Genomic DNA, 25393 nt, shown 5'->3' with positions numbered 1-25393 from the left:
GCTGGGCACTGCCTGTTACTAGATATCTGGGCACTGCCTGTTAATAAATATCTGGGCACTGCCGAATACTAAACAGCTGGGCAATGCCCATTAATAAAAAGCTGGGCACTGCCTAGTAGTATATAGCTGGGCACTGCCTGTTGATAAAGTGCTAAGCTCTGCCTGTTAATAAACAGCTAAGCACTGCCAGTCAATAAAACGCTGGGCCCTTCCTGTCAATAAATAGCTGGGCACTGCCTGTCAATAAACATCTGGGCATTGCCGGTTACGAAATAGCTGGCCACTGCCTGTTAATAAATAGCTGGGAACTGCCTTTTACTAAATAGCTGGGCAGTGCCTGTTAATAAACAGCTGGGCACTGCCTGTTAATAAATAGCTGGGCACTGCCTGTTAATATATAGCTGGGCACTACCTGTAAATAAATAGATAGCACTGCCTGTTAATAAATAGCTGGGCACTGTCTGTTAATAAATAGCTGGGAATTGCGTGTTAATATGTAGCTGGGCACTGCCTGCTAATAAATAGCTGGGCACTGCCCATTCATAAACAGCTGGGCACGGCCTGTTAATAAATAGCTGGGCACTGCCTGTTAATAAATAGCTGGTCACTGCCTGTTAATAAATAGCTGGGTACTTCCCATTAATAAAGGGCTGGTCACTGCCTGCTAATAAATAGCTGGGCACTGCCCGTTCATAAACAGCTGGGCATTGCCTATTAATAAATAGCTGGGAACTGCATGTTAATAAACATCTGGGCACGGCCTGTTAATAAATAGCTGGTCACTGCCCGTTAATAAATAGCTGGGCAATGCCCATTAATAAATAGCTGGGCACTGCCCGTTAATAAATAGCTGGTCACTGCCTGTTAATAAATAGCTGGGCACTTCCCATTACTAAGTAGCTGGGCATTGCCTGTTTCTAAATAGCTGGGCACTGCTTGTTAACAAGTAGCTTGGCACTGCCTGTTATTAAATATCTGGGCCCTGCCTGTTATTAAAATAGCTAGGCACTGCATATTAATAAATAGCAGGCCACTGCCTGTTAATAAATAGCTGGGCAATGCCTGTTAATAAATAGCTGGGCACTGCCTATTACTAAAGAGCTGGGCACTGCCTATTAATAAACAGCTGGGCACTGCCTGTTATTAATCGCTGGACATTGCCTCTCAGTAAATAGCTGGGCACTGCCTGTTTCTAGATATCTGGGCACTGCCTGTTAATAAATATCTGGGCACTGCCTGTTACTAAATAGCTGGGCACTGCCTGTTAATAAATATCTGGGCACCGCCTGTTACTAAACAGCTGGGCACTGCCCGTCAATAAAACGCTGGGCCCTGCCTGTCAATAAATAGCTGGGAACTGCCTGTCAATAAACAGCTGGGCATTGCCTGTTACTAAATAGCTGGCCACTGCCTGTTAATAAATTGCAGGGCAATGCGTGTTAATGAAGAGCTGGGCACTGCCTGCTACCAGATAGCTGGGCACAGCCTGTTAATAAATGGCTGGGCACTGCCTGTTAATAAACAGCTAAGCACAGCCTGTTAATAAATAGCTGGGCAATGCCTGTTCCTAAATAGCTGGGCAGTGCCTGTTATTAATCGCTGGGCACTGCCTCAGTAAATAGCTGCGCACTGCTTGTTACTAGATATCTGGGCACTGCCTGTTAATAAATAGCTGGGCACTGCCTGTTACTAAATATCTGGGCACTGCCTGTTGATAAATATCTGGGCACTGCCTGTCACTAAACAGCTGGGCAGTGCCCGTCATTAATAAGCGGGGTACTGGCTGTGCATTATTAGCTGGGCACTGTCTGTCCATAAATAGCTGGACACTGCCTGATAGTATGCAGCTATTTATTAACAGGCAGTGCCCGGCTATTTATGAACAGGCATTGCCCAGCTGTTTATTAACAGGCAATGCACAGCTGTTTATGAACAGGCATTGCCCAGCTATTTATTAACAGGCAGTGCTCAACTATTTATTTACAGGCCGTGCCCAGCTATTTAATAACGGGCAGTGCCAAGCTATTAATTAGGAGGCCGCGCCCAGCTTTTTATTAACAGACAGTGCCCAGATATTTATTGTCAGGCAGTGCCCAGCTTTTTATTGACGGCAGTGCTTAGCTGTTTATAAACAGGCAGAGCTTAGCTCTTTATTAACAGGCAGTGCCCAGCTATTTAGTAAACGGCAGTGCCCAGCCATCTGGTAGCAGGCAGTGCCCAGCTATTCATTAACATTCATTGCCCTGCAATTTATTAACAGGCAGTGCCCAGCTATTCAGTGACAAGCAATGCCCAACTGTTTATTGACAGTCATTGCCCAGCTATCTGGTAACAGGCAGTGCCCAGCTATTTATTGACAGGCAGGGCCCAGCGCTTTATTGACGGGCAGTGATTAGCTGTTTATTAACAGGCAGAGCTTAGCTCTTTATCAACAGGCAGTGCCCAGCGATATACTACCAGGCAGTGCCCAGCTATTTATTGACGGGCTCTGCCCAGCTTTTTAGTAATAGGCAGTGCCCAGATATCTAGTAACAGGCAGTGCCCAGCTATTTACTGAGAGGCAATATCCAGCGATTAATAACAGGCAGTGCCCAGCTGTTTATTAATAGGCAGTGCCCAGCTATTTATTAACAAGGCAGTGCTTAGCTGTTTATTAACAGGCAGTGCCCAGCTATTTATCAACAGGCAGTGCCCAGCTATTTATTAACAAGGCAATGCTGAGCTGTTTATTAACAGGCAATGCACAGCTGTTTATGAACAGGCATTGCCCAGCTATTTATTAACAGGCAGTGCTCAACTATTTATTTACAGGCCGTGCCCAGCTATTTAATAACGGGCAGTGCCAAAGCTATTAATTAGGAGGCCGCGCCCAGCTTTTTATTAACAGACAGTGCCCAGATATTTATTGTCAGGCAGTGCCCAGCTTTTTATTGACGGCAGTGCTTAGCTGTTTATAAACAGGCAGAGCTTAGCTCTTTATTAACAGGCAGTGCCCAGCTATTTAGTAAACGGCAGTGCCCAGCCATCTGGTAGCAGGCAGTGCCCAGCTATTCATTAACATTCATTGCCCTGCAATTTATTAACAGGCAGTGCCCAGCTATTCAGTGACAAGCAATGCCCAACTGTTTATTGACAGTCATTGCCCAGCTATCTGGTAACAGGCAGTGCCCAGCTATTTACTGAGAGGCAATATCCAGCGATTAATAACAGGCAGTGCCCAGCTGTTTATTAATAGGCAGTGCCCAGCTATTTATTAACAAGGCAGTGCTTAGCTGTTTATTAACAGGTAGTGCCCAGCTATTTATCAACAGGCAGTGCCCAGCTATTTATTAACAAGGCAATGCTTAGCTGTTTATTAACAGGCAGTGCCCAGCTATTTATCAACAGGCAGTGCCCAGCTATTTATTAATATGCAGTGCCTAGCTCTTTATGAACAGGCAGTGCCCAGCTATTTATTAATTTGCAGTACCCAGCTGTTTATTATCAAGCAGTGCCAAAGCTATTTATTAACGGGCGGTGCCCTGCTGTTTATTAACAGGCAGTGCACAGCTGTTTATTAATAAGCAGTTGCCAGCTGTTTATTGACGGGCCGTCCCCAGCTATATATGAACAGGCACTGCCCAGCTACTTAGCAACAGACAGTGCCCAGCTATATATGAACAGGCACTGCCCAGCTATTTATTAATATGCAGTGCCTAGCTCTTTATTAACAGGCATTGCCCAGCTATTTATTAACAGGCAGTGCTTAGCTGTTTATTAACAGGCAGTGCCTAGCTATTTATTAATGGTCAGTGCCCAGCTATTTATTAATATGCAGTGCCAACTCTTTATTAACAGGCAGTGCCCAGCTATTCATTAATGGTCAGTGCCCAGCTATTTATTAATATGCAGTGCCTAGCTGTTTATTAACAGGCAGTGCTTAGCTGTTTATTAACAGGCAGTGCCTAGCTATTTATTAACAGGCAGTGCTTAGCTGTTTATTAACAGGCAGTGCCTAGCTATTTATTAATATGCAGTGCCTAGCTCTTTATTTCCAGGCAGTGCCCAGCTATTTATTAACAGGCAGTGCTTAGCTGTTTATTAACAGGCTGTGCCTAGCTATTTATTAATATGCAGTGCCTAGCTCTTTATTAACAGGCAGTGCCTAGCTGTTTATTAACAGGCAGTGCCCAGCTATTCATTAATGGTCAGTGCCCAGCTATTTATTAATATGCAGTGCCTAGCTCTTTATTAACAGGCAGTGCCTAGCTGTTTATTAACAGGCAGTGCCCAGCTATTCATTAATGGTCAGTGCCCAGCTATTTATTAATGGTCAGTGCCCAGCTATTTATTAACAGGCAATGCCCAGCTATTTATGAATGGTCAGTGCCCAGCTATTTATTAACAGGCAGTGCCCAGCTATTTATTAACAGGCAGTGGCTAGCTATTTATTAATGGTCAGTGCCCAGCTATTTATTAACAGGCAGTGCCTAGCTATTTATTAATGGTCAGTGCCCAGATATTTATTAACAGTCAGTGCCCAGCTATTTATTAACAGGCAGTGCCTAGCTATTTATTAATGGTCAGTGCCCAGATATTTATTAACAGGCAATGCCTAGCTATTTATAAATGGTCAGTGCCCAGATATTTATTAACAGGCAGTGCCCAGCTATTTATTAACAGGCAGTGCCTAGCTATTTATTAATGGTCAGTGCCCAGATATTTATTAACAGGCAGTGCCTAGCTATTTATTAATGGTCAGTGCCCAGATATTTATTAACAGGCAGTGCCCAGCTATTTATTAATGGTCAGTGCCCAGCTATTTATTAACAGGCAGTGCCCAGCTATTTATTAACAGGCAGTGCCTAGCTATTTATTCATGGTCAGTGCCCAGCTATTTATTAACAGGCAGTGCCTAGCTATTTATTAACAGGCAGTGCTTAGCTATTTGTTAATGGTCAGTGCCCAGCTATTTATTAACAGGCAGTGCCTAGCTATTTATTAACAGGCAGTTCCCAGATATTTATTAACAGGCAGTGCCTAGCTATTTATTCATGGTCAGTGCCCAGCTATTTATTAACAGGCAGTGCCTAGCTATTTATTAACAGGTAGTGCTTAGCTATTTATTAATGGTCAGTGCCCAGATATTTATTAACAGGCAGTGCCCAGCTATTTATCAATATGCAGTGCCTAGCTCTTTATTAACAGGCAGTGCCTAGCTATTTATTAATGGTCAGTGCCCAGCTATTTATTAACAGGCAGTGCCTAGCTATTTATTAATGGTCAGTGCCCAGCTATTTATTAACAGGCAGTGCCTAGCTATTTATTAATGGTCAGTGCCCAGCTATTTATTAACAGGCAGTGCCTAGCTATTTATTAATGGTCAGTGCCCAGCTATTTATTAACAGGCAGTGCCCAGCTATTTATTAATGGTCAGTGCCCAGCTATTTATTAACAGGCAGTGCCTAGCTATTTATTAATGGTCAGTGCCCAGCTATTTATTAACAGGCAGTGCCTAGCTATTTATTAATGGTCAGTGCCTAGCTATTTATTAATGGTCAGTGCCCAGCTATTTATTAACAGGCAGTGCCCAGCTATTTATTAATGGTCAGTGCCCAGCTATTTATTAACAGGCAGTGCCCAGCTATTTATTAACAGGCAGTGCCTAGCGATTTATTAATGGTCAGTGCCCAGCTATTTATTAACAGGCAGTGCCCAGCTATTTATTAATGGTCAGTGCCCAGCTATTTATTAACAGGCAGTGCCTAGCTATTTATTAATGGTCAGTGCCCAGCTATTTATTAACAGGCAGTGCCTAGCTATTTATTAATGGTCAGTGCCTAGCTATTTATTAATGGTCAGTGCCCAGCTATTTATTAACAGGCAGTGCCCAGCTATTTATTAACAGGCAGTGCCCAGCTATTTATCAATATGCAGTGCCTAGCTCTTTATTAACAGGCAGTGCCTAGCTATTTATTAATGGTCAGTGCCCAGCTATTTATTAACAGGCAGTGCCCAGCTATTTATTAACAGGCAGTGCCTAGCTATTTATTAATGGTCAGTGCCCAGCTATTTATCAACAGGCAGTGCCCAGCTATTTATTAACAGGCAGTGCCCAGCTATTTATTAACAGGCAGTGCCCAGCTATTTATCAATATGCAGTGCCTAGCTCTTTATTAACAGGCAGTGCCTAGCTATTTATTAACAGGCAGTGCCCAGCTATTTATTAACAGGCAGTGCCCAGCTATTTATCAATATGCAGTGCCTAGCTCTTTATTAACAGGCAGTGCCTAGCTATTTATTAATGGTCAGTGCCCAGCTATTTATTAACAGGCAGTGCCCAGCTATTTATTAATGGTCAGTGCCTAGCTATTTATTAATGGTCAGTGCCCAGCTATTTATTAACAGGCAGTGCCCATCTATTTATTAACAGGCAGTGCCCAGCTATTTATCAATATGCAGTGCCTGGCTCTTTATTAACAGGCAGTGCCTAGCTATTTATTAATGGTCAGTGCCCAGCTATTTATTAACAGGCAGTGCCCAGCTATTTATTAACAGGCAGTGCCTAGCTATTTATTAATGGTCAGTGCCCAGCTATTTATTAACAGGCAGTGCCCAGCTATTTATTAACAGGCAGTGCCTAGCTATTTATTAATGGTCAGTGCCCAGCTATTTATTAACAGGCAGTGCCCAGCTATTTATTAACAGGCAGTGCCTAGCTATTTATTAATGGTCAGTGCCCAGCTATTTATTAACAGGCAGTGCCCAGCATTTATTAACAGGCAGTGCCTAGCTATTTATTAATGGTCAGTGTCCAGCTATTTATTAACAAGGCAGTGCCCAGCTATTTATCAATATGCAGTGCCTAGCTCTTTATTAACAAGCAGTGCCCGTCAATAAAACGTTGGGCACTGCCGGTTAATAAATAGCTGGGCAGTGTCCGTTAATAAATGGCTGGGCATTGCCTGTTAATAAATAGCTATGCACTGCATGTTATTAAATACCTGGGCACTGCCTGTTTCTAAATATCTGGGCACTGCCTGTTACAAAATAGCTGGGCACTGTCTGTTGCTAAGTAGCTGGGCAGTGCCTGTTCATATATAGCTGGGGACGGCCCGTCAATAAACAGCTGGCAACTGCTTATTAATAAACAGCTGGGCACTGCCTGTTAATAAATAGCTTTGGCACAGCTTGTATAATAAACAGCTGGGTACTGAAAATTAATAAATAGGTGGGCACTGCCTGTTAATAAATAGATGGGCACTGCCTGTTAATAAATAGCTGGGCACTGACTGTTAATAAACAGCTGGGCACTCTCTGTTAGTAAACAGCTGGGCACTGACTGTTAATAAATAGCTGGGCACTCTCTGTTAGTAAACAGCTGGGCACTGACTGTTAACAAATAGCTGGGCACTCTCTGTTAGTAAACAGCTGGGCACTGACTGTTATTAAATAGCTGGGCACTGTCTGTTAATAAATATCTGGGCACAGCCCGTAATTAAATATCTGGGCACTGACTGTTAATAAATAGCTGAGCACTCTCTGTTAGTAAACAGCTGGGCACTGACTGTTAATAAATAGCTGGGCACTGCCTTTTTATAAATTGCTGGGCACTCTCTGTTAGTAAACAGCTGGGCACTGACTGTTAATAAACAGCTGGGCACTGTCTGTTAGTAAACAGCTGGGCACTGACTGTTAATAAATAGCTGAGCACTCTCTGTTAGTAAACAGCTGGGCACTGACTGTTAATAAACAGCTGGGCACTGACTATTAATAAATAGCTGAGCACTCTCTGTTAGTAAACAGCTGGGCACTGACTGTTAATAAACAGCTGGGCACTGACTATTAATAAATAGCTGAGCACTCTCTGTTAGTAAACAGCTGGGCACTGACTGTTAATAAACAGCTGGGCACAGTCTGTTAGTAAACAGCTGGGCACTGAGTGTTAATAAACAGCTGGGCACTGCCTTTTAATAAATAGCTGAGCACTGACTGTTAATAAATAGCTGGGCACTGACTGTTAAGAAACAGCTGGGCACTGTCTGTTAGTAAACAGCTGGGCACTGACTGTTAATAAACAGCTGGACACTGACTGTTAATAAATAGCTGAGCACTCTCTGTTAGTAAACAGCTGGGCACTGACTGTTAAGAAACAGCTGGGCACTGTCTGTTAGTAAACAGCTGGGCACTGACTGTTAATAAACAGCTGGGCACTGACTGTTAATAAATAGCTGAGCACTCTCTGTTAGTAAACAGCTGGGCACTGACTGTTAATAAACAGCTGGGCACTGTCTGTTAGTAAACAGCTGGGCACTGTCTGTTAATAAATATCTGGGCACTGACTGTTAATAAACAGCTGGGCACTGTCTGTTAGTAAACAGCTGGGCACTGACTGTTAATAAATAGCTGAGCACTCTCTGTTAGTAAACAGCTGGGCACTGACTGTTAATAAACAGCTGGGCACTGACTATTAATAAATAGCTGAGCACTCTCTGTTAGTAAACAGCTGGGCACTGACTGTTAATAAACAGCTGGGCACTGACTATTAATAAATAGCTGAGCACTCTCTGTTAGTAAACAGCTGGGCACTGACTGTTAATAAACAGCTGGGCACAGTCTGTTAGTAAACAGCTGGGCACTGAGTGTTAATAAACAGCTGGGCACTGCCTTTTAATAAATAGCTGAGCACTGACTGTTAATAAATAGCTGGGCACTGACTGTTAAGAAACAGCTGGGCACTGTCTGTTAGTAAACAGCTGGGCACTGACTGTTAATAAACAGCTGGACACTGACTGTTAATAAATAGCTGAGCACTCTCTGTTAGTAAACAGCTGGGCACTGACTGTTAATAAACAGCTGGGCACTGTCTGTTAGTAAACAGCTGGGCACTGCCTTTTAATAAATAGCTGAGCACTCTCTGTTAGTAAACAGCTGGGCACTGACTGTTAATAAATAGCTGAGCACTCTCTGTTAGTAAACAACTGGGCACTGACTGTTAATAAACAGCTGGGCACAGTCTGTTAGTAAACAGCTGGGCACTGTCTGTTAGTAAACAGCTGGGTACTGACTGTTAATAAACAGCTGGGCACTGTCTGTTAGTAAACAGCTGGGCACTGTCTGTTAGTAAACAGCTGGGTACTGACTGTTAATAAACAGCTGGGCACTGTCTGTTAGTAAACAGCTGGGCACTGTCTGTTAGTAAACAGCTGGGTACTGACTGTTAATAAACAGCTGGGCACTGTCTGTTAGTAAACAGCTGGGCACTGACTGTTAATAAACAGCTGGGCACTGTCTGTTAGTAAACAGCTGGGCACTGTCTGTTAGTAAACAGCTGGGTACTGACTGTTAATAAACATGTGGCACTGTCTGTTAGTAAACAGCTGGGCACTGACTGTTAATAAACAGCTGGGCACTGCCTTTTAATAAATAGCAGGGCACTGCCTTTTAATAAATTGCTGGGCACTCTCTGTTAGTAAAGAGCTGGGCACTGCCTTTTAATAAATAGCTGGGCACTGCCTTTTAATAAATTGCTGGGCACTGCCTTTTTATAAATTGCTGGGCACTGCCTTATAATAAATTGCTGGGCACTCTCTGTTAGTAAAGAGCTGGGCACTGCCTTTTAATAAATTGCTGGGCACTGCCTTTTAATAAATAGCTGGGCACTGCCTTATAATAAATTGCTGGGCACTCTGTTAGTAAAGAGCAGGGCACTGCCTTTTAATAAATTGCTGGGCACTGCCTTTTAATAAATAGCTGGGCACAGCCCATTATTAAATAGTTGGACACTGCATGTTAGTGAATAACTAAGCACTGCCTGTTAACAAATAGCTGGGCACTGCCCATTAGTACATAGCTGGGCACAGCATGTTAATAAATATCTGGGCACTGTCTGTTAATAAATATCTGGGCACAGCCCGTTATTAAATATCTGGGCACTGTCTGTTAATAAATATCTGGGCACAGCCCGTTATTAAATATCTGGGCACTGTCTGTTAATAAATATCTGGGCACAGCCCGTTATTAAATATCTGGGCACTGTCTGTTAATAAATATCTGGGCACAGCCCGTTATTAAATATCTGGGCACTGTCTGTTAATAAATATCTGGGCACAGCCCGTTATTAAATATCTGGGCACTGTCTGTTAATAAATATCTGGGCACAGCCCGTTATTAAATATCTGGGCACTGACTGTTAATAAATAGCTGGGCACTCTCTGTTAGTAAACAGCTGGGCACTGACTGTTAATAAATATCTGGGCACAGCGCGTTATTAAATATCTGGGCACTGTCTGTTAATAAATATCTGGGCACAGCCCGTTATTAAATATCTGGGCACTGACTGTTAATAAATAGCTGGGCACTCTCTGTTAGTAAACAGCTGGGCACTGACTGTTAATAAATAGCTGGGCACTGACTGTTAATAAACAGCTGGGCACAGACTGTTAATAAATAGCTGGGCACTCTCTGTTAGTAAACAGCTGGGCACTGACTGTTAATAAACAGCTGGGCACAGACTGTTAATAAATAGCTGAGCACTCTCTGTTAGTAAACAGCTGGGCACTGACTGTTAATAAACAGCTGGGCACTGACTGTTAATAAATAGCTGGGCACTCTCTGTTAGTAAACAGCTGGGCACAGACTGTTAATAAATAGCTGGGCACTCTCTGTTAGTAAACAGCTGGGCACTGACTGTTAATAAATAGCTGGGCACTCTCTGTTAGTAAACAGCTGGGCACTGACTGTTAATAAATAGCTGGGCACTCTCTGTTAGTAAACAGCTGGGCACTGACTGTTATTAAATAGCTGGGCACTGTCTGTTAATAACTATCTGGGCACAGCATGTTAATAAATAACTAAGCACTCTCTGTTAGTAAACAGCTGGGCACTGACTGTTATTAAATAGCTGGGCACTGTCTGTTAATAAATAGCTCGGCACTGTCTGTTAGTAAACAGCTGGGCACTGACTGTTAATAAATAGCTCGGCACTGTCTGTTAGTAAACAGCTGGGCACTGACTGTTAATAAATATCTGGGCACTGTCTGTTAATAAATATCTGGGCACAGCATGTTAATAAATAACTAAGCACTCTATGTTAGTAAACAGCTGGGCACTGACTGTTAATAAATAGCTGGGCACTCTCTGTTAATAAATAGCTCGGCACTGTCTGTTAGTAAACAGCTGGGCACTGACTGTTAATAAATAGCTCGGCACTGTCTGTTAGTAAACAGCTGGGCACTGACTGTTAATAAATAGCTGGGCACTCTCTGTTAATAAATAGCTCGGCACTGTCTGTTAGTAAACAGCTGGGCACTGACTGTTAATAAATAGCTCGGCACTGTCTGTTAGTAAACAGCTGGGCACTGACTGTTAATAAATATCTGGGCACTGTCTGTTAATAAATATCTGGGCACAGCATGTTAATAAATAACTAAGCACTCTCTGTTAGTAAACAGCTGGGCACTGACTGTTAATAAATAGCTCGGCACTGTCTGTTAGTAAACAGCTGGGCACTGACTGTTAATAAATATCTGGGCACTGTCTGTTAATAAATATCTGGGCACAGCATGTTAATAAATAACTAAGCACTCTCTGTTAGTAAACAGCTGGGCACTGACTGTTAATAAATAGCTCGGCACTGTCTGTTAGTAAACAGCTGGGCACTGACTGTTAATAAATATCTGGGCACTGTCTGTTAATAAATATATGGGCACAGCATGTTAATAAATAACTAAGCACTCTCTGTTAGTAAACAGCTGGGCACTGACTGTTAATAAATAGCTCGGCACTGTCTGTTAGTAAACAGCTGGGCACTGACTGTTAATAAATATCTGGGCACTGTCTGTTAATAAATATCTGGGCACAGCATGTTAATAAATAACTAAGCACTCTCTGTTAGTAAACAGCTGGGCACTGACTGTTAATAAATAGCTCGGCACTGTCTGTTAGTAAACAGCTGGGCACTGACTGTTAATAAATATCTGGGCACTGTCTGTTAATAAATATCTGGGCACAGCATGTTAATAAATAACTAAGCACTCTATGTTAGTAAACAGCTGGGCACTGACTGTTAATAAATAGCTGGGCACTCTCTGTTAGTAAACAGCTGGGCACTGACTGTTAATAAATATCTGGGCACAGTCTGTTAATAAATATCTGGGCACAGCATGTTAATAAATAACTAAGCACTCTATGTTAGTAAACAGCTGGGCACTGACTGTTAATAAATATCTGGGCACTGTCTGTTAATAAATATCTGGGCACAGCATGTTAATAAATAACTAAGCACTCTATGTTAGTAAACAGCTGGGCACTGACTGTTAATAAATAGCTGGGCACTCTCTGTTAGTAAACAGCTGGGCACTGACTGTTAATAAATAGCTGGGCACTGACTGTTAATAAACAGCTGGGCACAGACTGTTAATAAATAGCTGGGCACTCTCTGTTAGTAAACAGCTGGGCACTGACTGTTAATAAACAGCTGGGCACTGACTGTTAATAAATAGCTGGGCACTCTCTGTTAGTAAACAGCTGGGCACTGACTGTTAATAAACAGCTGGGCACAGACTGTTAATAAATAGCTGAGCACTCTCTGTTAGTAAACAGCTGGGCACTGACTGTTAATAAACAGCTGGGCACTGACTGTTAATAAATAGCTGGGCACTCTCTGTTAGTAAACAGCTGGGCACAGACTGTTAATAAATAGCTGGGCACTCTCTGTTAGTAAACAGCTGGGCACTGACTGTTAATAAATAGCTGGGCACTCTCTGTTAGTAAACAGCTGGGCACTGACTGTTAATAAATAGCTGGGCACTCTCTGTTAGTAAACAGCTGGGCACTGACTGTTATTAAATAGCTGGGCACTGTCTGTTAATAACTATCTGGGCACAGCATGTTAATAAATAACTAAGCACTCTCTGTTAGTAAACAGCTGGGCACTGACTGTTATTAAATAGCTGGGCACTGTCTGTTAATAAATAGCTCGGCACTGTCTGTTAGTAAACAGCTGGGCACTGACTGTTAATAAATAGCTCGGCACTGTCTGTTAGTAAACAGCTGGGCACTGACTGTTAATAAATATCTGGGCACTGTCTGTTAATAAATATCTGGGCACAGCATGTTAATAAATAACTAAGCACTCTATGTTAGTAAACAGCTGGGCACTGACTGTTAATAAATAGCTGGGCACTCTCTGTTAATAAATAGCTCGGCACTGTCTGTTAGTAAACAGCTGGGCACTGACTGTTAATAAATAGCTCGGCACTGTCTGTTAGTAAACAGCTGGGCACTGACTGTTAATAAATAGCTGGGCACTCTCTGTTAATAAATAGCTCGGCACTGTCTGTTAGTAAACAGCTGGGCACTGACTGTTAATAAATAGCTCGGCACTGTCTGTTAGTAAACAGCTGGGCACTGACTGTTAATAAATATCTGGGCACTGTCTGTTAATAAATATCTGGGCACAGCATGTTAATAAATAACTAAGCACTCTCTGTTAGTAAACAGCTGGGCACTGACTGTTAATAAATAGCTCGGCACTGTCTGTTAGTAAACAGCTGGGCACTGACTGTTAATAAATATCTGGGCACTGTCTGTTAATAAATATCTGGGCACAGCATGTTAATAAATAACTAAGCACTCTATGTTAGTAAACAGCTGGGCACTGACTGTTAATAAATAGCTGGGCACTCTCTGTTAGTAAACAGCTGGGCACTGACTGTTAATAAATATCTGGGCACAGTCTGTTAATAAATATCTGGGCACAGCATGTTAATAAATAACTAAGCACTCTATGTTAGTAAACAGCTGGGCACTGACTGTTAATAAATATCTGGGCACTGTCTGTTAATAAATATCTGGGCACAGCATGTTAATAAATAACTAAGCACTCTATGTTAGTAAACAGCTGGGCACTGACTGTTAATAAATAGCTGGGCACTCTCTGTTAGTAAACAGCTGGGCACTGACTGTTAATAAATATCTGGGCACTGTCTGTTAATAAATATCTGGGCACAGCATGTTAATAAATAACTAAGCACTCTATGTTAGTAAACAGCTGGGCACTGACTGTTAATAAATAGCTGGGCACTCTCTGTTAGTAAACAGCTGGGCACTGACTGTTAATAAATATCTGGGCACTGTCTGTTAATAAATATCTGGGCACAGCATGTTAATAAATAACTAAGCACTCTATGTTAGTAAACAGCTGGGCACTGTCTGTTAATAAATATCTGGGCACTGTCTGTTAATAAATATCTGGGCACTGTCTGTTAATAAATAGCTGGGCACTCTCTGTTAGTAAACAGCTGGGCACTGACTGTTAATAAATATCTGGGCACTGTCTGTTAATAAATATCTGGGCACAGCATGTTAATAAATAACTAAGCACTCTATGTTAGTAAACAGCTGGGCACTGTCTGTTAATAAATATCTGGGCACTGTCTGTTAATAAATAGCTGGGCACTCTCTGTTAGTAAACAGCTGGGCACTGACTGTTAATAAATATCTGGGCACTGTCTGTTAATAAATATCTGGGCACAGCATGTTAATAAATAACTAAGCACTCTATGTTAGTAAACAGCTGGGCACTGTCTGTTAATAAATATCTGGTCACTGTCTGTTAATAAATAGCTGGGCACTCTCTGTTAGTAAACAGCTGGGCACTGACTGTTAATAAATATCTGGGCACTGTCTGTTAATAAATATCTGGGCACAGCATGTTAATAAATAACTAAGCACTCTATGTTAGTAAACAGCTGGGCACTGTCTGTTAATACATATCTGGGCACTGTCTGTTAATAAATATCTGGGCACTGTCTGTTAATAAATAGCTGGGCACTCTCTGTTAGTAAACAGCTGGGCACTGACTGTTAATAAATATCTGGGCACTGTCTGTTAATAAATATCTGGGCACAGCATGTTAATAAATAACTAAGCACTCTATGTTAGTAAACAGCTGGGCACTGTCTGTTGATAAATATCTGGGCACTGTCTGTTAATAAATAGCTGGGCACTCTCTGTTAGTAAACAGCTGGGCACTGACTGTTAATAAATATCTGGGCACTGTCTGTTAATAAATATCTGGGCACAGCATGTTAATAAATAACTAAGCACTCTATGTTAGTAAACAGCTGGGCACTGACTGTTAATAAATAGCTGGGCACTCTCTGTTAGTAAACAGCTGGGCACTGACTGTTAATAAATATCTGGGCACTGTCTGTTAATAAATATCTGGGCACAGCATGTTAATAAATAACTAAGCACTCTATGTTAGTAAACAGCTGGGCACTGTCTGTTAATAAATATCTGGGCACTCTCTGTTAGTAAACAGCTGGGCACTGTCTGTTAATAAATATCTGGGCACAGCATGTTAATAAATAACTAAGCACTCTCTGTTAGTAAACAGCTGGGCACTGACTGTTATTAAATATCTGGGCACTCTCTGTTAGTAAACAGTTGGGCACTGACTGTTATTAAATATCTGGGCACAGCATGTTAATAAATAACTAAGCACTCTCTGTTAGTAAACAGCTCAGCACTGACTGTTAATAAATATCTGGGCACTGTCTGTTAGTAAATATCTGGGCACAGCATGTTAATAAATAACTAAGCACTCTCTGTTAGTAAACAGCTGGGCACTGACTGTGAATAAACAGCTGGGCACTCTCTGTTAGTAAACAGCTGGGCACTGACTGTTATTAAATATCTGGGCACTCTCTGTTAGTAAACAGTTGGGCACTGACTGTTATTAAATATCTGGGCACTCTCTGTTAGTAAACAGTTGGGCACTGACTGTTATTAAATATCTGGGCACAGCATGTTAATAAATAACTAAGCACTCTCTGTTAGTAAACAGCTCAGCACTGACTGTTAATAAACAGCTGAGCACTGTCTGTTAGTAAACAGTTGGGCACTGACTGTTAATAAATATCTGGGCACTGTCTGTTAGTAAACTACCGGGCACTGACTGTTAATAAATAGCTGGGCACTCTATGTTAGTAAACAGCCGGGCACTGACTGTTAATAAATAGCTGGGCACTCTCTGTTAGTAAACAGCTGGGCACTGACTGTTATTAAATATCTGGGCACAGCCCGTTATTAAATATCTGGGCACTGACTGTTAATAAATAGCTGAGCACTCTCTGTTAGTAAACAGTTGGGCACTGACTGTTAATAAATAGCTTGGCACTCTGTTCGTAAACAGCTGAGCACTGACTGTTAATAAACTGCTGGGCACTGACTGTTAATAAATAGCTGAGCACTCTCTGTTAGTAAACAGCTAGGCACTGACTGTTAATAAACAGCTGGGCACTGTCTGTTAGTAAACAGCTGGGCACTGACTGTTAATAAATAGCTGAGCACTCTCTGTTAGTAAACAGCTGGGCACTGACTGTTAATAAACAGCTGGGCACTGTCTGTTAATAAACAGCTGGGCACTGTCTGTTAATAAACAGCTGGGCACTGTCTGTTAGTAAACAGCTGGGTACTGACTGTTAATAAACAGCTGGGCACTGTCTGTTAGTAAACAGCTGGGTACTGACTGTTAATAAACAGCTGGGCACTGTCTGTTCGTAAACAGCTGGGCACTGTCTGTTAATAAACAGCTGGGCACTGTCTGTTCATAAACAGCTGGGCACTGACTGTTAATAAATAGCTGAGCACTCTCTGTTAGTAAACAGCTGGGCACTGACTGTTAATAAACAGCTGGGCACTGTCTGTTAATAAACAGCTGGGCACTGTCTGTTAGTAAACAGCTGGGTACTGACTGTTAATAAACAGCTGGGCACTGTCTGTTCGTAAACAGCTGGGCACTGTCTGTTAATAAATATCTGGGCACTGTCTGTTAATAAATAGCTGGGCACTCTCTGTTAGTAAACAGCTGGGCACTGACTGTTAATAAATATCTGGGCACTGTCTGTTAATAAATATCTGGGCACAGCATGTTAATAAATAACTAAGCACTCTATGTTAGTAAACAGCTGGGCACTGTCTGTTGATAAATATCTGGGCACTGTCTGTTAATAAATAGCTGGGCACTCTCTGTTAGTAAACAGCTGGGCACTGACTGTTAATAAATATCTGGGCACTGTCTGTTAATAAATATCTGGGCACAGCATGTTAATAAATAACTAAGCACTCTATGTTAGTAAACAGCTGGGCACTGACTGTTAATAAATAGCTGGGCACTCTCTGTTAGTAAACAGCTGGGCACTGACTGTTAATAAATATCTGGGCACTGTCTGTTAATAAATATCTGGGCACAGCATGTTAATAAATAACTAAGCACTCTATGTTAGTAAACAGCTGGGCACTGTCTGTTAATAAATATCTGGGCACTCTCTGTTAGTAAACAGCTGGGCACTGTCTGTTAATAAATATCTGGGCACAGCATGTTAATAAATAACTAAGCACTCTCTGTTAGTAAACAGCTGGGCACTGACTGTTATTAAATATCTGGGCACTCTCTGTTAGTAAACAGTTGGGCACTGACTGTTATTAAATATCTGGGCACAGCATGTTAATAAATAACTAAGCACTCTCTGTTAGTAAACAGCTCAGCACTGACTGTTAATAAATATCTGGGCACTGTCTGTTAGTAAATATCTGGGCACAGCATGTTAATAAATAACTAAGCACTCTCTGTTAGTAAACAGCTGGGCACTGACTGTGAATAAACAGCTGGGCACTCTCTGTTAGTAAACAGCTGGGCACTGACTGTTATTAAATATCTGGGCACTCTCTGTTAGTAAACAGTTGGGCACTGACTGTTATTAAATATCTGGGCACTCTCTGTTAGTAAACAGTTGGGCACTGACTGTTATTAAATATCTGGGCACAGCATGTTAATAAATAACTAAGCACTCTCTGTTAGTAAACAGCTCAGCACTGACTGTTAATAAACAGCTGAGCACTGTCTGTTAGTAAACAGTTGGGCACTGACTGTTAATAAATATCTGGGCACTGTCTGTTAGTAAACTACCGGGCACTGACTGTTAATAAATAGCTGGGCACTCTATGTTAGTAAACAGCCGGGCACTGACTGTTAATAAATAGCTGGGCACTCTCTGTTAGTAAACAGCTGGGCACTGACTGTTATTAAATATCTGGGCACAGCCCGTTATTAAATATCTGGGCACTGACTGTTAATAAATAGCTGAGCACTCTCTGTTAGTAAACAGTTGGGCACTGACTGTTAATAAATAGCTTGGCACTCTGTTCGTAAACAGCTGAGCACTGACTGTTAATAAACTGCTGGGCACTGACTGTTAATAAATAGCTGAGCACTCTCTGTTAGTAAACAGCTAGGCACTGACTGTTAATAAACAGCTGGGCACTGTCTGTTAGTAAACAGCTGGGCACTGACTGTTAATAAATAGCTGAGCACTCTCTGTTAGTAAACAGCTGGGCACTGACTGTTAATAAACAGCTGGGCACTGTCTGTTAATAAACAGCTGGGCACTGTCTGTTAATAAACAGCTGGGCACTGTCTGTTAGTAAACAGCTGGGTACTGACTGTTAATAAACAGCTGGGCACTGTCTGTTAGTAAACAGCTGGGTACTGACTGTTAATAAACAGCTGGGCACTGTCTGTTCGTAAACAGCTGGGCACTGTCTGTTAATAAACAGCTGGGCACTGTCTGTTCATAAACAGCTGGGCACTGACTGTTAATAAATAGCTGAGCACTCTCTGTTAGTAAACAGCTGGGCACTGACTGTTAATAAACAGCTGGGCACTGTCTGTTAATAAACAGCTGGGCACTGTCTGTTAGTAAACAGCTGGGTACTGACTGTTAATAAACAGCTGGGCACTGTCTGTTCGTAAACAGCTGGGCACTGTCTGTTAATAAACAGCTGGGCACTGACTGTTAATAAATAGCTGAGCACTCTCTGTTAGTAAACAGCTGGGCACTGACTGTTAATAAACAGCTGGGCACTGTCTGTTAATAAACAGCTGGGCACTGTCTGTTAGTAAACAGCTGGGTACTGCATGTTAATAAACAGCTGGGCACTGTCTGTTCGTAAACAGCTGGGCACTGTCTGTTAATAAACAGCTGGGCACTGACTGTTAATAAATAGCTGAGCACTCTCTGTTAGTAAACAGCTGGGCACTGACTGTTAATAAACAGCTGGGCACTGTCTGTTCGTAAACAGCTGGGCACTGTCTGTTAATAAACAGCTGGGCACTGACTGTTAATAAATAGCTGGGCACTGCCTTTTAATAAATAGCTGGGCACTGCCTTTTAATAAATTGCTGGGCACTGCCTTTTTATAAATAGCTGGGCACTGTGCATTAATAAATAGCTGGGATCTGCATGTTAGTAAATAGCTGGGCACTGTCTGTTAATAAATATTTGGGCACAACCCATTATTAAATAGTTGGGCACTGCATGTTAGTGAATAACTAAGCACTGTCTGTTAATAAATATCTGGGCACGGCCCATTAGTAAATAGCTGGGCACTGCCAGTTAATAAATAGCTGTGCACTGACCATTTTTAAATAGCTGAGCACTTCCTGTTAACAAATAGCTGGGCACGGCCCATTCATTAATAGCTGTGCACAGCCCATTAATAAATAGCTGGGCACAGCATGTTAATAAATAGCTGGGCACTGCCTGTTAATTAATAACTGGGCACTGCCTGTTAATAAATAGCTGGGCACTACCCATTAATAAATGGCTGGGCAATGCATGTTTACGAAAGGCTGGGAACTGTCCATTATCTGCAGTGGTTCAATCAACGTGCTTCGTGTCGCACAGTATTCAGAAATTGGGGAGGACTTGGGGAAGTGGTTTTATTTCTGAACCTATGGTTAGAAGCTGGGTGACTCTGCACTTCTGTTTGTCTTGGCGGTGTTGAGCTTGCAATATTGTGTGTTGCTGGAGGCACTTTTTTTCTGTTCCAGAATCTTCCGTCAACGTGCTGGACAAGGGCTGCGATCCCAGCCTTTGACAGCGAGGCCACTTTACCGTATTGGCAGGTAGGCAGTGCGACTGGCATGATAGGTGTATTGGGGCATGGTGCTGAGCAACAATTGAGCAGCTGGCACACACAGTCAGAGACAGCCAGCTGGGCTTGTAACTGGGATTCAGATCCGACCTGTGCACTCATCACAGGAGCAATGAAAAAGCATCTGTGAATGAGTGATTCTTTTCAATGTTCAGTAATTAATCATCCCAATTCAAACTCGAAACCCATCTGAATCTGAATGTGCCAGTAACAGATGTATATTTCTGCTGTACAAGAATCAGGCAGCTGCTTTTTATATCCTGCCAGCTGACTAACATTGCAGGGTATAAATTTAAATATTGCAGCAACAGCAGGAAGCTGAAAGGGTCAATGGCCAGCTTCCCAGCAATGACTGTAATTGGCCAATTGGGCGCTGCCTCTGTTCGCACTCGAGTTCCCAACTGGCAATTGTTAGCATTCTGATTCCGCCAGGCAGTTTTCAACCTGAGACACAGCAGCTCAAGACTAACAGAGTCGCACTTGTATCTGATGGTGTTTGGTTTGTAAATGGTGAGCAGTGTGCTCTGTCCTCACTCTCTATCTCTCACACACACTGTGCTCTGCCCTCCCTCTCTCTCCCTCACTGTGCTCTGTCCTCACTCTCTATCTCTCACACACACTGTGCTCTGTCCTCACTCTCTATCTCTCACACACACTGTGCTCTGTCCTCACTCTCTATCTTTCTCTCTGTGCTCTGTCCTTTCTCTCTCTCTCTGTCACTGTGCTCTGCCCTCACTCTCTCTCTATGTGCTCTGTCCTCTCTCTCTCTCTCTCTATGTGCTCTGATCTCTCTTTCTCTCTCTCTCTCTCTGTGCTCTGTCCTCTCTCTCTCTCTCTATGTGCTCTGTCCTCTCTCTTTCTCTATGTGCTCTGTCCTCTCTCTCTCTCTCTATGTGCTCTGCCCTCACTCTCTCTCTCTATGTGCTCTGTCACCTGTCCCTCTCTCTCTCTCTCTCTCTCTCTGTGCTCTGTCCTCACTCTCTCTCTCTCTCTCTATGTGCTCTGTCCTCACTCTCGCTCTCTCTCTCTCTCCCTAAGTGCTGTGTCCTCACTCTCTCTCTAAGTGCTCTGTCCTCTCTCTCTCTCTCTCCCCCCCTAAGTGCTCTGTCCTCACTCTCTCTCTAAGTGCCCTCTCCTCACTCTCTCTCTCTCAGTGCTCTGTCCTCTCTCTCTCTCTCTCCCTAAGTGCTCTGTCCTCACTCTCTCTCTATGTGCTCTGTCCTCACTCTCTCTCTATGTGCTCTGTCCTCACTCTCTAAGTGCTCTGTCCTCACTCTCTCTCTCTAAGTGCTCTCTCCTCACTCTCTCTCTCTAAGTGCTCTGTCCTCACTCTCTCTCTCTCTCTAAGTGCTCTCTCCTCACTCTCTCTCTAAGTGCTCTGTCCTCACTCTCTCTCTCTCTCTCTAAGTGCTCTCTCCTCTCTCTCTCTCTCTCTAAGTGCACTGTCCTCACTCTCTCTCTCTCTCTAAGTGCTCTGTCCTCACTCTCTCTCTCTCTCTCTAAGTGCTCTCTCCTCTCTCTCTCTCTCTCTAAGTGCTCTGTCCTCTCTCTCTCTCTAAGTGCTCTCTCTCTCTCCCTAAGTGCTCTGTCCTCACTCTCTCTCTAAGTGCTCTGTCCTCACTCTCTCTCTAAGTGCTCTGTCCTCTCTCTCTCTAAGTGCTCTCTCTCTTTCTCTCTCCACAAGTGCTCTCTCCTCACTCTCTCTCTAAGTGCTCTGTCCTCACTCTCTCTCTGTGCTCTGTCCTCTCTCTCTCTCGAAGTTCTCTGTCCTCACTCTCTCTCTAAGTGCTCTGTCCTCACTTTCTCTCTAAGTGCTCTGTCCTCACTCTCTCTCTAAGTGCTCTGTCCTCACTCTCTCTCTAAGTGCTCTGTCCTCACTCTCTCTTTCTGCTCTGCCCTCACACTCTCTCTCTCTGCTCTGCCCTCACTCACTCTCTCTATCTGTTCTGCCCTCACTCTCTCTCTGCTCTGCCCTCACTCACTCTCTCTATCTGATCTGCCCTCACTCTCTCTCTCTATCTGATCTGCCCTCACTCTCTCTCTTTCTGCTCTGCCCTCACTCTCTCTCTGCTCTGCCCTCACTCACTCTCTCTTTCTCTCTCTCTCTCTCTGCCCTCACTCTCTCTCTCCCTCTCTGCTGTGCCCTCTGTCTCACTCTGCTCTGCCCTCACTCTCTCTCTCTCTCTCTCTCTGCTCTGCCCTCACTCTCTCTCTCTGGGCGCTCTGCCCTCACTCTCTCTCACTCCCTCTGGATGCTCTGCCCTCACACTCTCTCTCTCACACTCTCTGGGCGCTGTGCCCTCACACTCTCTCTCTCACACTCTCTGGGCGCTCTGCCCTCACTCTCTCTCACTCCCTCTGGGCACTGTGCCCTCACACTCTCTCTCACACTCTCTCTGGGCGCTCTGCCCTCACACTCTCTCTCTCTCTCTCTCTCTCTCTCCCTGGGCGCTCTGCCCTCACTCTTTCTCTCTCTGGGCGCTCTGCCCTCACACTCTCTCTCTCTCTCTGGATGCTCTGCCCTCAAGCTCATACTCTCTCTCTCTCTCTCTGCTCTGCCCTCACTCACTCTCTCTTTCTGCTCTGCCCTCACTCTCTCTTTCTGCTCTGCCCTCACTCTCTCTCTCTCTGCTCTGCCCTCACTCACTCTCTCTATCTGATCTGCCCTCACTCTCTCTTTCTGCTCTGCCCTCATACTCTCTCTTTCTCTGCTCTGCCCTCACTCACTCTCTCTTTCTCTCTCTCTCTCTCTGCCCTCACTCTCTCTCTCCCTCGCTGCTGTGCCCTCACTCTCTCTCACTCTCTGCTCTGCCCTCACTCTCTCTCACTCTCTGCTCTGCCCTCACTCTCTCTTTCTCTCTCTCTCTCTCTGCCCTCACTCTCTCTCTCCCTCGCTGCTGTGCCCTCACTCTCTCTCACTCTCTGCTCTGCCCTCACTCTCTGCTCTGCCCTCACTCTCTCTCTCTCTCTCTGCTATGCCCTCACTTTCTCTCTCTGCTATGCCCTCACTCTCTCTCTCTCTCTGCTCAGCCCTCACTCACTCTCTCTTTCTCTCTCTCTCTCTCTGCCCTCACTCTCTCTCTCCCTCTCTGCTGTGCCCTCACTCTCTCTCACTCTCTGCTCTGCCCTCACTCTCTCTCTCTGCTATGCCCTCACTCTCTCTCTCTCTCTGCTCAGCCCTCACTCACTCTCTCTTTCTCTCTCTCTCTCTCTGCCCTCACTCTCTCTCTCCCTCTCTGCTGTGCCCTCACTCTCTCTCACTCTCTGCTCTGCCCTCACTCTCTCTCTCTCTCTCTCTCTGCTATGCCCTCACTCTCTCTCTCTCTCTGCTATGCCCTCACTCTCGCTCTCTCTCTCTCTGCACTCTGCCCTCACTCTCTCTCACTCCCTCTGGGCACTCTGCCCTCACTCTCTCTCACTCCCTCTGGGCGCTCTGCCCTCACTCTCTCTCACTCCCTCTGGGCGCTGTGCCCTCACTCTCTCTCTCTCCCTGGGCGCTCTGCCCTCACACTCACTCTCTCTCTCTGGGCGCCCTGCCCTCACACTCACTCTCTCTGGGCGCTCTGCCCTCACACTCACTCTCTCTCTCTGGGCGCTCTGCCCTCACTCTCTCTCACTCTGGGGGCTCTGCCCTCACACTCACTCTCTCTCTCGGCGCTCTCTCTCTCTCTCTCTCTCTCTGCTCTCTCTCTCTCTGGGCGCTCTGCTCTCTCTCCTTCTCTCTGTGCTCTCTCTCTCTCTGTCTGTCTGTCTGTCTGGGCACTCTGGACTCTCTCTCTCTGGACTCTCTCTCTGTCTCACTCTCTGTTTTCTCTCCTCACTCTCGCTCTGCCCTCACTCTCACTCTGCCCTCTCTCTCTCTCGCTCTCTTTCTCTCTCTCTCAGGACGCTGTGCCATCATTCTCTCTATCTCTGGGCGCTCTACACTCTCTCCCTTTCTCTCTCTGGGCGCTCTACACTCTCTCTCTCCCTTTCTCTCTCTGGGCGCCCTACACTCTCTCTCTCCCTTTCTCTCTCTGGGCGCCCTACACTCTCTCCCTTTCTCTCTCTGGGCGCTCTACACTCTCTCTCTCCCTTTTTCTCTCTGGGCGCTCTACACTCTCTCTCTCCCTTTCTCTCTCTGGGCGCTCTACACTCTCTCTCTCCCTTTCTCTCTCTGGGCGCTCTACACTCTCTCTCTTCCTTTCTCTCTCTGGGCACTCTACACTCTCTCCCTTTCTCTCTCTGGGCGCCCTACACTCTCTCTCTCCCTTTCTCTGGGTGCTCTACACTCTCTCTCTCCCTTTCTCTCTCTGGGCGCCCTACACTCTCTCTCTCCCTTTCTCTCTCTGGGTGCTCTGCCTTCACTCTCTCTGCTCTGGCCTCACTCTCTCTCTGCTCTGCCCTCTCTCCCTGCTCTGCCCTCTCTCCCTGCTCTGCCCTCTCTCTCTCCCTGCTCTGCCCTCTTTCTCTCTCCCTGCTCTGCCCTCTTTCTCTCTCCCTGCTCTGCCTTCACTCTCTCCCTGCTCTGCCTTCACTCTCCCTGCTCTGCCCTCTCTCTCCCTGCTCTGCCCTCTCTCTCCCTGCTCTGCCCTCACTCTCACTGCTCTGCCCTCACTCTCTCTGCTCTGCCCTCTCTCTCTCTGCTCTGCTCTGCCCTCTCTCTCTCTCTGCCCTCACTCTCTCTCTCTGCTCTGCCCTCTCTCTCTGCCCTCACTCTCTCTCTCTGCTCTGCCCTCTCTCTCCCTGCTCTGCCCTCACTCTCTCTGCTCTGCCCACTCTCTCTCTCTGCTCTGCCCTCACTCTCTCTCTCTCTGTGCTCTCTCCTCACTCTCTCTCTCTCTCCTCACTCTCGCTTTGCCCTCACTCTCTCTCTGGGCGCTCTGCCCTCACTCTCTCTCTCTGTGCTCTCTCCTCACTCTCTCTCTCTCTCTCTCTCTCTCTCTCCTCACTCTCGCTCTGCCCTCACTCTCTCTCTGGGCGCTCTGCCCTCACTCTCTCTCTCTGTGCTCTGTCCTCACTCTCTCTCTATGTGCTCTGTCCTCACTCTCTCTCTATGTGCTCTGTCCTCACTTTCTCTCTCTCAATGCTCTGCCCCCACTCTCTCTCTCTCTGCTCCGCCCTCACTCACTCTCTCTATCTGCTCTGCCCTCACTCTCTCTCTCTCTGCTCTGCCCTCACTCTCTCTCTCTCTCTCTCTCTGCTCTGCCCTCACTCTCTCTCTCTCTGCTCTGCCCTCACTCACTCTCTCTCTGCTCTGCCCTCACTCTTTCTCTCTCTGCTCTGCCCTCACTCACTCTCTCTATCTGATCTGCCCTCAGTCTCTCTCTTTCTGCTCTGCCCTCACACTCTCTCTTTCTCTGCTCTGCCCTCACTCACTCTCTCTTTCTCTCTCTCTCTCTGCCCTCACTCTCTCTCTCCCTCTCTGCTC

At 44.7% G+C, this 25393-nt stretch overlaps 1 protein-coding gene across 5 annotated transcripts in view; it reads left to right on the top strand.

Annotated features, from left to right (window-relative positions):
* Positions 1-25393, top strand: part of LOC137347802 (torsin-4A-A-like) — a 99190-nt gene that overhangs the window by 31662 nt on the left and 42135 nt on the right. For 2 of the 5 annotated variants that reach the window (XM_068012787.1, XM_068012791.1), the window contains exon 1: positions 19719-19954. The exons of 1 other annotated variant lie outside the window; for it this stretch is intronic. The gene's annotated coding sequence lies outside the window, so the exon portion shown is untranslated. Of the gene's footprint in view, positions 1-19718; positions 19955-20410; positions 20494-25393 lie in introns of those variants that run through there. 2 more of the 5 variants (XM_068012788.1, XM_068012794.1) reach the window with 2 other exon arrangements.

The sequence above is a fragment of the Heterodontus francisci genome, chromosome 32 (genome assembly GCF_036365525.1).
Source record: "Heterodontus francisci isolate sHetFra1 chromosome 32, sHetFra1.hap1, whole genome shotgun sequence".
In the NCBI taxonomy this organism is placed as follows: Eukaryota; Metazoa; Chordata; class Chondrichthyes; order Heterodontiformes; family Heterodontidae; genus Heterodontus; species Heterodontus francisci.
This window is presented reverse-complemented; position numbering and strand designations above follow the sequence as displayed.